This window comes from Marmota monax, unplaced genomic scaffold (genome assembly GCF_021218885.2).
Source record: "Marmota monax isolate L192 unplaced genomic scaffold, Marmota_monax_Labrador192_F-V1.1 WCK01_AAM20220418_F8-fsc00181, whole genome shotgun sequence".
Classification (NCBI taxonomy): domain Eukaryota; kingdom Metazoa; phylum Chordata; class Mammalia; order Rodentia; family Sciuridae; genus Marmota; species Marmota monax.
The window spans coordinates 2,229,946-2,242,369 of NW_026694276.1; the positions used below are offsets into that span (position 1 = coordinate 2,229,946).

A 12,424-nucleotide genomic window follows, 5' to 3' on the forward strand; every position below is an offset into this window, starting at 1 on the left:
GCTGGCCTTGAACTTGTGATCTCTTGCCTCAGTCTCTCTGTAATCCCAGGATTACAGGTGTACACCTCCACGTCTGGCTAAAATACAATAATTTTATGTAATATTTTCTATTATAAACAATAATACAATAATATGCATCATAATTAACATCTTAAAACAAAATTATCATACTTCAAACTATTAACAAGTCAAATGACAACCCAATAATAAGTTAATTCTAAATTCTGTAAATTTATGTCTTCAAAGATATCATACTGGGGTTAGGGTTTTGGCTCAGCGGTAGAGCACTTGCCTAGCACGGGCGAAGCCCTGGGTTCAATCCTCAGCATCACATAAAAATAAATAAGTAAAATAAAGGTGTTGTGTCCAACTACAACTAAAAAATAAATATTTTTAAAAAAGATATCATACTGATAACTGTTGTATTTATTTGTTGTCAAAGTATATTCTATTTAAACTCTCCCATATGTTTAAAATGTTTTTATTAATATTGAATAAGCACAAAATAAATTATAAAATGTGTATGCTAAAAATAATGACACAACAAAACATTTACTTAACATGACCCAGTACAAGACAAAGAGCATTTCTAGTGCCTTTGAAGTCTCCTGGATACCCCAACTTAACCATCACCTTCCTTTCCTCTCTAAGGTAGCCACCAAATGAATTTTATTCACTATTCCCTTGCTTGTCTCCACAACTTGGCCACAAATGTCTGCATAGCTCTAAATAACATATTACTCAGTTCTGTACAGTTTTGCTTACCACTATTTTCTGAGAATCATCTCAAATGTTGTTACACATTGCTACAATTAGCTTTTTTTTTTTTTTTTTTTGCTGTATCCTATGCCATTATACCAAATGTATTTTTTCATTCATGTATTGATGGACATTTGGGCTGTAGTTTTGGGGGGTTTTGTTTTGTTTCTATTATTAAAAGTACTGCTATGAACATTGTTGTCAATAACAGTGTACTATTAGGCAGCAAAGCAGATACAGGAATGAAAAACAGATAAAGAGATAAAAAATACTAAAAAGCAGTTGAAAGAAAAGAAAGACAAAATGAGAGGCTCCAACAGAGAGCTAACAGGAACACTGGAAGGAAAAACAGAGAGGAATAAAGGCAAAATCTCTATTGATAAAGACAGAGTTTTTCAGAATTGAAGACTTGAAGCAGCAGATTGAAGCAGCACATTGTCTTGAACAGGACAAAGAGAAATGAACTCACTCCCAAATATAACACAGAAACTACAGTATGTCAGATATGAACTATAACCTTTAAGGTAACAGCTGAAAGAGACAAACGAGGAAAAATAAATAAATATACAATAGTGAAGGCTATAAACAACCCTTACAGGTCAGTCAGTCCAACATTTTACTACAGCATTCCTGGAAAGGTCTTAAATAGCTAATCCTAATTCTGAATAGTCATGTCCTGGTTCTTCCTTCTGCCACCATATTCAAGAAAGCCTAGTTCTTCTTCCGTATAACATTAAAAAAATATTTTGGCTATAACATAAAGCAGAATGTAAACAATTGACACCCATTGCTTGGTTAATTAAGTACAGTTAAGTTAACAGGGAACAGAGCAGTAAAGCAAGAGGGAGGAAGGTGGAAAGGGCCAGCTTTGGGAATACTGACAAAGCCTCCTAGAGGAAATAAGGTTTTGATAAGAAACACACAAATATCATTCCTCTAGTCCCTCTCTTATCCAATAAAGAAAGTGGTAACATAAAAAAGGACAAAAAGACAGGTGGCAACGATTAATACAACAAATTTCCTTTTGTTCCAAATTCTACTGGCCTCTTTTTTTTCTTAATAAAAAAACATTAGTAAGAAGAATTGGTATAGATACTCAGAACAACAGCTCCCAAGTGCACCTAGATTGGCAACTAAATTGGCAACTCAACAGCCTTCCATTATCCACTATGAGGTTTAGCCTGTTATTTATAAAATGGGGCAGAAGGAAAAGTACTAGAATTTACTTTACTTCAATTAAATTGTGTTTAATTTAAATATTTTTCTCATATATGAAATCATAATGAAATTTCAAATATTACTAATCATTTAAAATGTTAATTTCAGGATTGGGGTTGTTGTTTAGCAGTACAGCACTCACCTAACACATGCGAGGACCTGGGTTTGATCCTCAGCACCACATAAAAATAAATAAATAAAATAAAGGTGTGTCCAACTACAACTAAAAAAATAAAATCTTTTAAAAAATGTTAATTTCATACTTATTAAAATGTAAATATGTTAAATGCTTACATATATTCATTTACATGTTTAACAAATTAACAAATGTATATAAAAGAAGTTGCAAAGTACCTTACTTGATGAAAACCACATAGAGAGATACTTTTAAAATAATTAACTCTGATGTATTTGTCCCCCCTAATGCTAGAGATCAAATTCAGGCCCATGTACATGCTAGGTAAGCACTCTACTGCCAAGCAACATCCCCAGCCTTAAAATGAATTTAAAAAGCAAGAAGACAGAGAATTCTATTCACTATTTTACTACAGACAGGGTTTTTGTTTGTTTGTTTGTTTGTTTAAAGCCAGGGACACTCTCACTGAGTTATGTCACCACTCTTTTTAATATGGTTATACTGGCCAGGCACAGTGGCACAAGCCTGTAATTCTAGAGGCTCAGGAAGCTAAGGCAGGAGGATCGCATAATTCAAAGCCAGCCTCAGCAACATGGAGACACTAAGCAACTCAGTGAGACCCTGTCTCTAAATAAAATACAAAATAGGGCTGGAAATGTGGCTCAGTGGTTGAGTGCCCCTGAGTTCAATCCCTGGTACCAAAAGAAAAAAAATTATATATATATATGGTCATACTATTCTAAAAAGTACACCAAAAAGTATCTATAACAGGGCTGGGGCTCAGTGGTAGGTAGTGCACTTGCATGTGTGAGGCACTGGGTTCGGTTTTCAGCACCATGTATAAGTAAATAAAGGTCTATCAATAACTAAAAAAATAATTTTTAAAAAAGTATCTATAACAATCAAGTAGTGTTTTACTCCCCACTGCACTGGGGATCAATAACCCAAGGCCTCACACATGCTAGGCAAACCCTTTACCACTGAGCTACACAATTCCCCAACCCAGTAGCATTTTTTATCTTAAAATGACTCACTCGGATAAGAAAATTTAATGACAGGACCATGAACTGGTAATGGAAATTATAGGTTTGAAAGAATACTGAGAAGTCATCAAGTTTAACCTCCGACCTCCATTAAGATTTATAACTGCTGGGGGAGGGGAATGGTACATGCCTGTAATCTCAGTGATTTGGGAGACTGAGGCAAGGAGGATCACAAGTTTGAGGCCAATCTGGGTAATTTAGCAAAACCCTCTCTCAAAAAAATGAAAAGGGCTGGGGATGTGGCTCAGTGGTGGAGCACCTCTATGCTCAAACCGTAGTATGGGGGTGGGGAGGGGTTAGAGCTAATAATTATTTACAAGAATTATTAGTCACTAATAATTTTAGTCCCCACAATTTATTAATCCCTAATAATAAACCAGACTTCATAATTCATCCCTTAATAGCATCTCTCAAACAATTAAATAACTAGTACACTGTTTCGCATTTATTGAGTCCATCCTCATCCCTGCTCTCAGAGAACCCTTTCCAGGAACCCCACATATAATAACCTACCTACTGGGAGGACTGAACCCAGGAACTCATGAGAAACAGGCAAGTGTTTTACCAATGAGCCACACTCCCAGCCCGGGGAGACTATATAGCTAGGCTGACTTCTAAGCACTGAACAAAGTATGCAATCAGAGTGGGCAAGAAAGGCTGGCCCTTCATCCAAGAAATCCTAGCCCTGCTTTACTCTGCTGGCAGTAAAAAAGTCTGCAAACAAACTAGTGACCAAGAAAAACAAAGCACACACAATTACATTTATGTCTATTGTGCTTATTTGAATTTATTGAAACCATCTGATCCTAATTGCAGTTTAAACAATATATCTTTTGGTCTGCTTTTTTCATTCAAGGATTTACATAAACTGGCAACACCCATTATATAATATAACTTACTTTTCTTGTCTCTAAGTTAGATCATCTAAATCCTTTAAACTTTTCATATCTGAATAATTCCCTCTAAGATACAATATTCAAATTCTCCAAAACCATTTAGTTGTAATGTTTTAAGTAAGATACACAGTCTTTTATCAATCTGAGTAGGGATAGACATGAGGAAGAACTAAGAATATATTTAAAACAAAGTTACTATATTAAATTTCAGAGCACAGGTTATAGGAACAAATAAACATAAAAATCATGGGGGAGGAGCTGGGGTTGTGGCCCAGCTGTAGAGCCCTCGCCTAGCAGTGCGAGGCGCTGGGTTCCATCCTCAGCACCACATAAATAAATAAATAAATAAATAAAATTAAGGTATAAAAAAATTATAGGGTAAATAAACTAGGATGCCAGAATATCCACCTGTAGAATGAACTCAACTTATCTTAGGTAAACTGTTTATTTTCTGTCAAATTATCACATATCTGTTAGTAAACCCTAATTTATTTTTAGATGGAGTAAAGGTGGCTTGTCACCTAATCCAGCCCACCCCCAACACACACAGTGCTAGGGATGGAAATCAGGGCCCCAAGCAAGCTACTCAAGCACCTACCACTGAGATAGATTCCCAGCCCCCCAGATTTCTATTTCTGACTACATTTTCTCTGGAGGAGAAGAAACAAGATGACAAGTAAAAGAAATGATACAAGCAGGGGCTGGGGTTGTGGCTCAGTGGTGGAGCGCTTGTGTAGTATGCGCTGGGTTCAATCCTCAGCACCACATAAAAATAAATAAAAATAAAGGCAAAAAAAAAAAAAAAAGAAATGATACAAGCAAAATTAAGAGTAGGATGGTAAGACTAGGAAATATAGGAAAATATGAGGCAAACATGTACAGACAAACACTCAGTTTGACTTTATTTAAACTGAATGTTGATAAAGCAACTAAAGGCAAAAAGAATGACTTTAACATTAGAATATGTAACTAATGTGAGCAACTAGCACCTAAAGCAATGGCAGTTGGGCCCAAGAATGGCTGGACACTTGATAAAGCAATCTAAGAATATCTAGAGAAAAATGTAAACAATACCCATCAATGGAGAGGCAAAGATCAAGTGGCAACAGAGAGCTTTCAAGATTTCCAATCCAGCAAAGAGATAAAACAGCAGCAATACCCACAGTGATTGACAAACGGGATTACAAGAGAGCTATTATACAAAGAAAACAATGGAATACTTATACCAAACGTCTAGTTGGTAAAGTGCTATATTCATATGTTAACAGCTGAGAGAAAGATAAAGATATAAAGCTTCAGATATAAAAATTTGATAAATGGGAAAAGGTTGGGGGGGAAGGAAATAAATAAGTAATATTCCTGAATCTTTGCACATCTTTTAAAACTAAAATTTTAAAAAGTATCACCAATAAGATCTAAATATAATATGTCAGTAATCAATTGGCAAACTTAAAGAGAAATTCCATGGGGGGTGGCAAAAATACATAGGGCTGGGGATCAATGGTAGAGCACTTGTCTACCATGTGAGGCACTGAATTTGATCCTCAGCACCACACAAAAATAAATAAATAAAGGTATTCTGTCCACCTACAATTAAAAAAATTTTTTTTAAAACTGTGAACTAGGGGCTTGGGATGTGGCTCAAGTGGTAGCGCGCTTGCCTGGCTTGCATGAGGCACTGGCTTTGATCCTCAGCACCACATAAAAAAATAAAACAAAATAAAGATATTGTGTCCATCTAAAACTAAAAAATAAATATTAAAAAAAAAACTGTGAACTAAAGATGAACTTGATATCATATATATGTAGCCAAGTACACACCTGTAATTCCAGCAACTCAGGAGGCTGAGGCTGGAGGATCACAAGTTGGAGGCCTGCCTCAGCAACTTAGCAAGGCCCTAGCAACTTAGTGAACACCTGTCTCAAAAAAAAAAAAAAAAAAAAAAAATTAAAACAGCTGGGACTATGGCTCAGTGGTTAAGCACTCTTGGGTTTAATCCCCAGTACCAAAAAAAAGATTACATATATGTATCTATATCTAGCAGTGTTGAGCATGATTTTTAGTATTAACTCACAACTACCATACATTCCAAAAATACATTGCTTTACACAATCCCGATTAATAAAATAACTGCAATCATAATGCTTACTTAAATATAACATCCTGTTCTCTATCATTGTGGAAAAATAGAGATTTCCTATAAATTATGCTGCAAAACTAGATTTACTAGAGATTATGCTGTAAAAACTATATCACTAAAGTTATTCTTAAGCAAATTTATAATCCTAAAGAATGTACTTCAAGGGCTGGGGATGTGGCTCAAGTGGTAGCGCACTCGCCTAGCATGCATGAGGCACTGGGTTCGATTCTCAGCACCACATAAAAATAAAATAAAGATATTGTGTCCACATAAAACTAAAAAATAAATATTTAAAAAAAATGTACTTCAAGGGGCTCAGCAGCAGAGTGCTTGCCTCGCACATGTGAGGCACTGGGTTCAATCCTCAGCACCACATAAAAATAAATAAATAATAAATTATGTCCATCTACAGCTAAAAATATTTTTAAAAGGAATATTAATATGTTTGGACATATTAATATTGGACATAGCTCAGCTGTAGAGCCTAATGTGCTCTGGGTTTGATACCAGTACTGCAAAAAGAAAAAAATAATACACATATGTTCAACTAAAGGAGAAAGGTCTTATACTATACTTGTAAACAATATTTTTTTCCCTTGGTTTTATTTCTCATCAAACTGAACTCCAGAGTAAGAACAGTGTTAATTTTATATCCTATAAAACTATTTTAAATAGATAATAGTCTTTTTAATCTATTAATAAAATGAATAATCTTTTGAAAAGAGTTTTGACTTGACTCTTGCATAATAAAAAAATGATTTCTAAAACAGGTGCTATTATCCTAGCTACTTGGGAAGCTGAGGCAGGAGGATGGAAATTAGATACCAGCCTGGATAACTTAATCAGACACTGTCTCAAAAAAACATAAACAAACAAAAAACAAAGGGGAACTAGGGTTTTAGATCTGTAGTAGAGGGCCTTGAGTTCAATCCACAGTGCCAGTGAATGAATGCATAATAAAATTTTTTTTAAAATGACTGGAAATGTAACTCAATGGTAGAATATTGTAGATTTAAGCCCCCCCCCACACACGTATTTCTAGATAATTATTAGCACATAAAATTGGATACATAGAAGTATTAGAAAATCAAAGTTATAAAAGATACAATGAAGCTGGGTGCCGTGGCTCATACCTGTACTCCCAGCAGCTTAGGAGACTGAGGCAGGAGGATCCAGAGTTCAAAGCCAGCCTTAGCAATTTAGCAAGACCTTAAGGAACTCAGAGAGAACCTGTTTCTAAATAAAATACAAAAAGAGGCTAGAGATATGTGGCTCAGTAGTTAAGTGTCCCTGGGTTCAATCCCTGGTACAAAAAAAAAAAAAAAAGATACTATGACTTTTTAAAAAAGATTCAAAACTTTAGTTAACCCCAATTATATAGTCAATATCAAAATGACAATTTGGTATAAAAACAAAAGATTATAAAAATACTAAGGATTCAAACTAAGCTCAATTTCTACCAAAAAAGAAAGACCAACCTAAATATATACATATTTATGTCATTCCATTTTCCTATCCATAATCATTTTGTTAATAAATAAAAATGAATTGAAATTTTATCTTTTTAGGGCCTATACAAATTGGACAAACATGATACAATTAACAGCTCAAAAAATAAATTCAAAATAAATAATCTTATGAACACATTACTATAACAGAAAAAAAGAGAAATAACTACTAGTAAATAATGGGAAGTATACAACTTTGAGAAAAACTAGTTACCAAGTCTCCACAGAACATGACCCATAGTCTTTTTTATGGAGGGAGTGGGTATTGGGGATTGAACTCAGGGGCATTCAACCACTGACCCACATCCCCAATCCTCTTTTGTATTTTATTTAGAGACAGGTTCTCCCTGAGTTGTTGGAGCCTCGCTTTTGCTGAGACTAGTTTTGAACTCATGATCCTCCTGCCTCAGTCTCTTGAGCCACTGGGTTTACAAGCATGCACCACTGTGCCCCACTGACCCACGATCTTTTATTGCTATAGTCCTCCCTTATCTGTGATTTCACTTTCCCTAGATTCAGTTGCCAACAATCAACCACAGCCCAAAAACATTAAATGGAAAACTCCAGAAAACAGAAGTTCATAAGGTTTAAATTGAACACCATTCTGAGTAGCATGATGAAATATTTTAGCTCCACCCAGGTTATGAATCATCATCAGTTTGTCTACTGTATCCATGCTGTATATATTACCTGCCCATGCATCACTCAGTAACTGCTATCTTGGTTATCAGACTGACTATCCCAGTATTACACCCCTTGATTTCAAGTAACTCTTATTTTACTTTATATTGGTTCCAAAGTGCAAGAGTAGAGATGTTGGCAATTTTATTTCATTATAGTTATAATTGTTGTATTTTATTGTTGATGTTAATTTCTTACTACATCTAATTTATAAATTAAAGTTTACATACGTGTTTCTATACAGAAAAAAAATATAGTTTTATAAAGATTTTTATTAGCATATTTACACACACACACCTTAGATGCCTAAAACCTCAGATAGTACCAAACACTACACAGAGGCCTTGGAAGTATCCTCCATGGACAACTGGGGATTGTTGTACTGGTTAACCACCAGCTTCAGTCACTCAATATACACAGATATGATCATTTAAAAGCCAAATAGGTAAATAGAATAGAAGTGTCCTTTCTACTGAGTATTGTTTTTCAGTCAGTAAATGACATAAATATGTTTCTGTAATACAAGGGCTTTAAAAAGTAAAACCTGGTTTCAAATACATTTCTAAGCAGAAATCAATCTCAAATGCAAAAGGATTATAAAAGCTGAAAAAAGAGCCCCTAAAGAGTTTGAATTCATTCATAGAATCCAGGCACTGTGGTGCACAACCAGCAACCCAGGAAGCTGAGGCAGGAGGATCAAAAGTTTGAGGCCAGCCTCGATAACTTATTGAGGTCCTAAGCAAGAGCCTGTTTCAAATTTTTTTTAAAAGATACAAATTGGTGTGGATATACTATATAGACAACAAAAGATATGAAAAATTGTGCTCTATATATGTAATAAGAATTATAATGCATTCCAAAGGGATATAGCTCAGTGGTAAATAATCCCAATACAAAAAAAAAATTCTTCATAGGAAAATATACCTGTCTTCTCAAAAAGTATCATTATTCTGTGAGAAAATAAATGTTTCTATTCAGCTCAATAATGTTACATGATGATATGGAACAAAAAATTCTAATGAAAAAGGACCAGAGAAAGATTTTAGGAAGCAAGAAAATCTGTACTGCACCATGAAGGAAAGCAAATCTTCCAGTCAAGGGAAACAACTCAAGCAAAAGCAAGAAGGTAGGAACACATATACTGTGTTTTAGGATAAGAATACTGGGTTAGGAGGAATCAAAGTGATGTCTGAAAACACAGAACAGTACCAAACTGTAAGACTCTGACTATGTGGCTGAAGTACATATTTGGCATTGTATTTATACAATGGGGAACACTGTAGTTTTTTTTTTTTTTTTAAACAAAAAGGAAAATTGGATCTGTAGTAGGAAGATAAACTGCAGCATCATACAAAGCAGGTGAGGAGACAGGCAGAAATATACACTAAAAACAATTACTGAAGAGGAAGCCTCCTATCACTGCACAACATCAAGCACACTGCTTTGCACACGTCCAATGAACTTATTGATTTCATGTCTGGGAAAAAGATAGGAACTATGAAGCAGCAAAGAATGCTATACTAGTCAGAAAACTGTACTTTAATACTTTCTTGTTCTATGGTAAAGAGTACATTCATATTCATGCAAATTACTCAGAAAAGTCTTACTCTTAATTTATAAATTTTTTAAATAAAAATGACAAAAGGATATTGAAAATGTCAGGCAATTTAGATGACAATGAAAGCAAGACAGTAGTTCTAAAAGAAGGATGGAAATATTTCTGCAGAGTTCACAATAAAACACAAGACCTAGAGGCATCTTTAAGTAGAATTATGTACCACAAATGGGATCCAGGCACATGCTGAGCTTTAAATACAAGCATTACAACATGTTTGAGTTCAAGCCATGGTCTTAATCCCAGAACAGAGTTATATGATCTTAAGTGAAATTCTCAGAGGTGGAGTGAGCATAATTATACTTAACAATGTGTTGTGATGACTACAGATAGGATTTGTAAAGTACCTGACCCAGTGCCTGGCTCTGGGACATAACAAAAATTCTCAATAAAGAACAAAGTAATGAAATAGCTGTTGTTATTATTATAAAATAGTATACATGTATTAGATTTGGAATAGTCTAAATCCATGTCAAGTTTTCAACTTTAGAACTGCAAAAAATTTACAAATTTCACTTTTTAAGTAAATCTTAGAAATACTTTATGCTTAAAGAAGAGGCCATTTTGAAAACTAGAACTTTGAAAACTAGTATATCCTATCACTGTTGTAATTCAGCCTATTACCAAGTCTCAGATTTCAATTAAAACGTTTGTAACACTACTTGGCTGATCGAATAAAGGAAGAAAATACGACTAAACTGTCAAAGAGGATTTTAGGCATATGCCTCTAAGGGAATATCACACAATCCTTTACTTCACAACCAGTTCACTCCTCAAATTATAAACAACAGCCTGAGAAACTGCTTCCCGAAAGGAATCCACGGAAAGGAGTAAAGAAGAGTAGGTCTGAGACCCTCCCTCACCCCTAAACTCCTACCCTTCCTTAACGCATACCAAGAAGACCAACAGTGGGTCCCTATTTCACTTATAAACCAAAGCTGCTCCTCAATAGAGAGGACCCACGCCAACACACTGGCTATTATCAGTCCGGAAATCTTAGGTGCATAGTTCTAAAGTGGCAATTTGAAAATCAGCTTGGCTGGTCATGTTCGCTTCCAACACACGCGAGGCACCAACACCAGCCAACAGAGAGGAAAACCAAGAACCTACTTCTCTTAATTCTACCACGGTTAAATTATGCATTAAGGGAAATACAATTTCCACCCTCACTCGTTTTCTTTAACAGACTTCAAGTGACACTAGTTAAAATTACCCAACTGGTTATCCTTAAAACATAACCTTTGAAGACAGTCTGCAGATTTCAAGAAAAGGCTTTCTTAAGATTTTAAACTTGTTTGCAGCAATTGCCAATTTCATTTTCTCAACAGAAAACTGACCAGTTGGTGCTCAAGAGTTTAGCTATCAAGCGCCCGACTGCAAGTGACGGCGACGCGCCTACGATTAGATTCCAAGGGATTCGTATTTCAAATCTACTGTCCACTACGCTCAGAATACACGAGTAGTCACTGTACCCTGGCATAATTTTTATTTTAAAGAATCTAAGGAACGAAGCTCTTCAAGTCTTACCCTCATTAAAAAGTTTTCCTGTGTAACCAGGCGAATGAGAATTCATACTCCATTTGTGTATGATGTGTCAAAATACTGTCATGTTTAACTAATTAGAACAATTTTTTTTTAAATTGGGGGGAAAAAGTTTTTAAACAAGAAAGCAACTGAGCTCCCGCACTGGCGCGGGCGGCTCGGCACCCGGAGATGGCTTTAGGGACGTCTTGTCCCCCGCAGGGCCCACAGATTAGAGCCACCCCGCCCCCTCAGCCCCGCACCGCGCTCCGCCCTCAAGGGACAAAGAAGGTCGCCCCCAGATTCCCGACACAGGAGCCTACCCCAACTCCCACACTCACGCACCCCACCCCGCGCTCCCTGTGGGGCCCCTCAACGCCTCGGTCCCAGAGCCCCGCACAACTCACCTCCAGCCGGCCCGCAGGTAACTGTTGTGCGGAGGACTCCGCGGAGCTGAAGCAGCTGCCCCGGGCGACAGGCCGGGGCTTAGGGCCCCTCCCTCAGGCGGGTCCGCGCGCCGCCGCGGGCAAGCCAGGCAGGGGCACCGCGGGAGGTAGGCGCGCGCCCCCTGCGCCCGCCCCCGGAAGGTCACGTGGGCCAGATTTCTGGACGCCCCTCACTTCCCCAGTGCGTCCCTCCGCCACCCTAGGGGTCCCACAACGCCGTCAGCCCTCGGCGCTGGCGCTCCTCTGCGCCTGCGCCCCAGCTTCAGGCGCTCCCATTCAAACAGACAACGCCCCGCGTCTTTCGGACGAGCCAATGGCAATGGCCGGAGGCGGAGTGGGGCGGCGGGGCTTTCGCCCGCTCCCCGCTCCCGGCTCCCGGCCCCCGGATAGCCGCTCCCGGCTCCCCATCCCAGGACCTGCGAGCCTGGCTGAACCGGCACTTGCGGGGCTCGGTACCCTC

The 12,424-nt window shown here is 37.3% G+C and overlaps 1 protein-coding gene across 4 annotated transcripts in view; it reads right to left on the reverse strand.

Moving 5' to 3' along the window:
• The window catches only part of Gpsm2 (G protein signaling modulator 2), a 50,442-nt gene extending 38,314 nt beyond the window's left edge, over positions 1-12,128 (reverse strand). For 2 of the 4 annotated variants that reach the window (XM_046467143.2, XM_046467145.2), the window contains exon 1: positions 11,926-12,128. The gene's annotated coding sequence lies outside the window, so the exon portion shown is untranslated. The remainder of the gene's footprint in view (positions 1-11,925) is intronic. The other 2 variants (XM_046467142.2, XM_046467144.2) reach the window with 2 other exon arrangements.
• Positions 12,129-12,424: the final 296 nt, after the last annotated feature.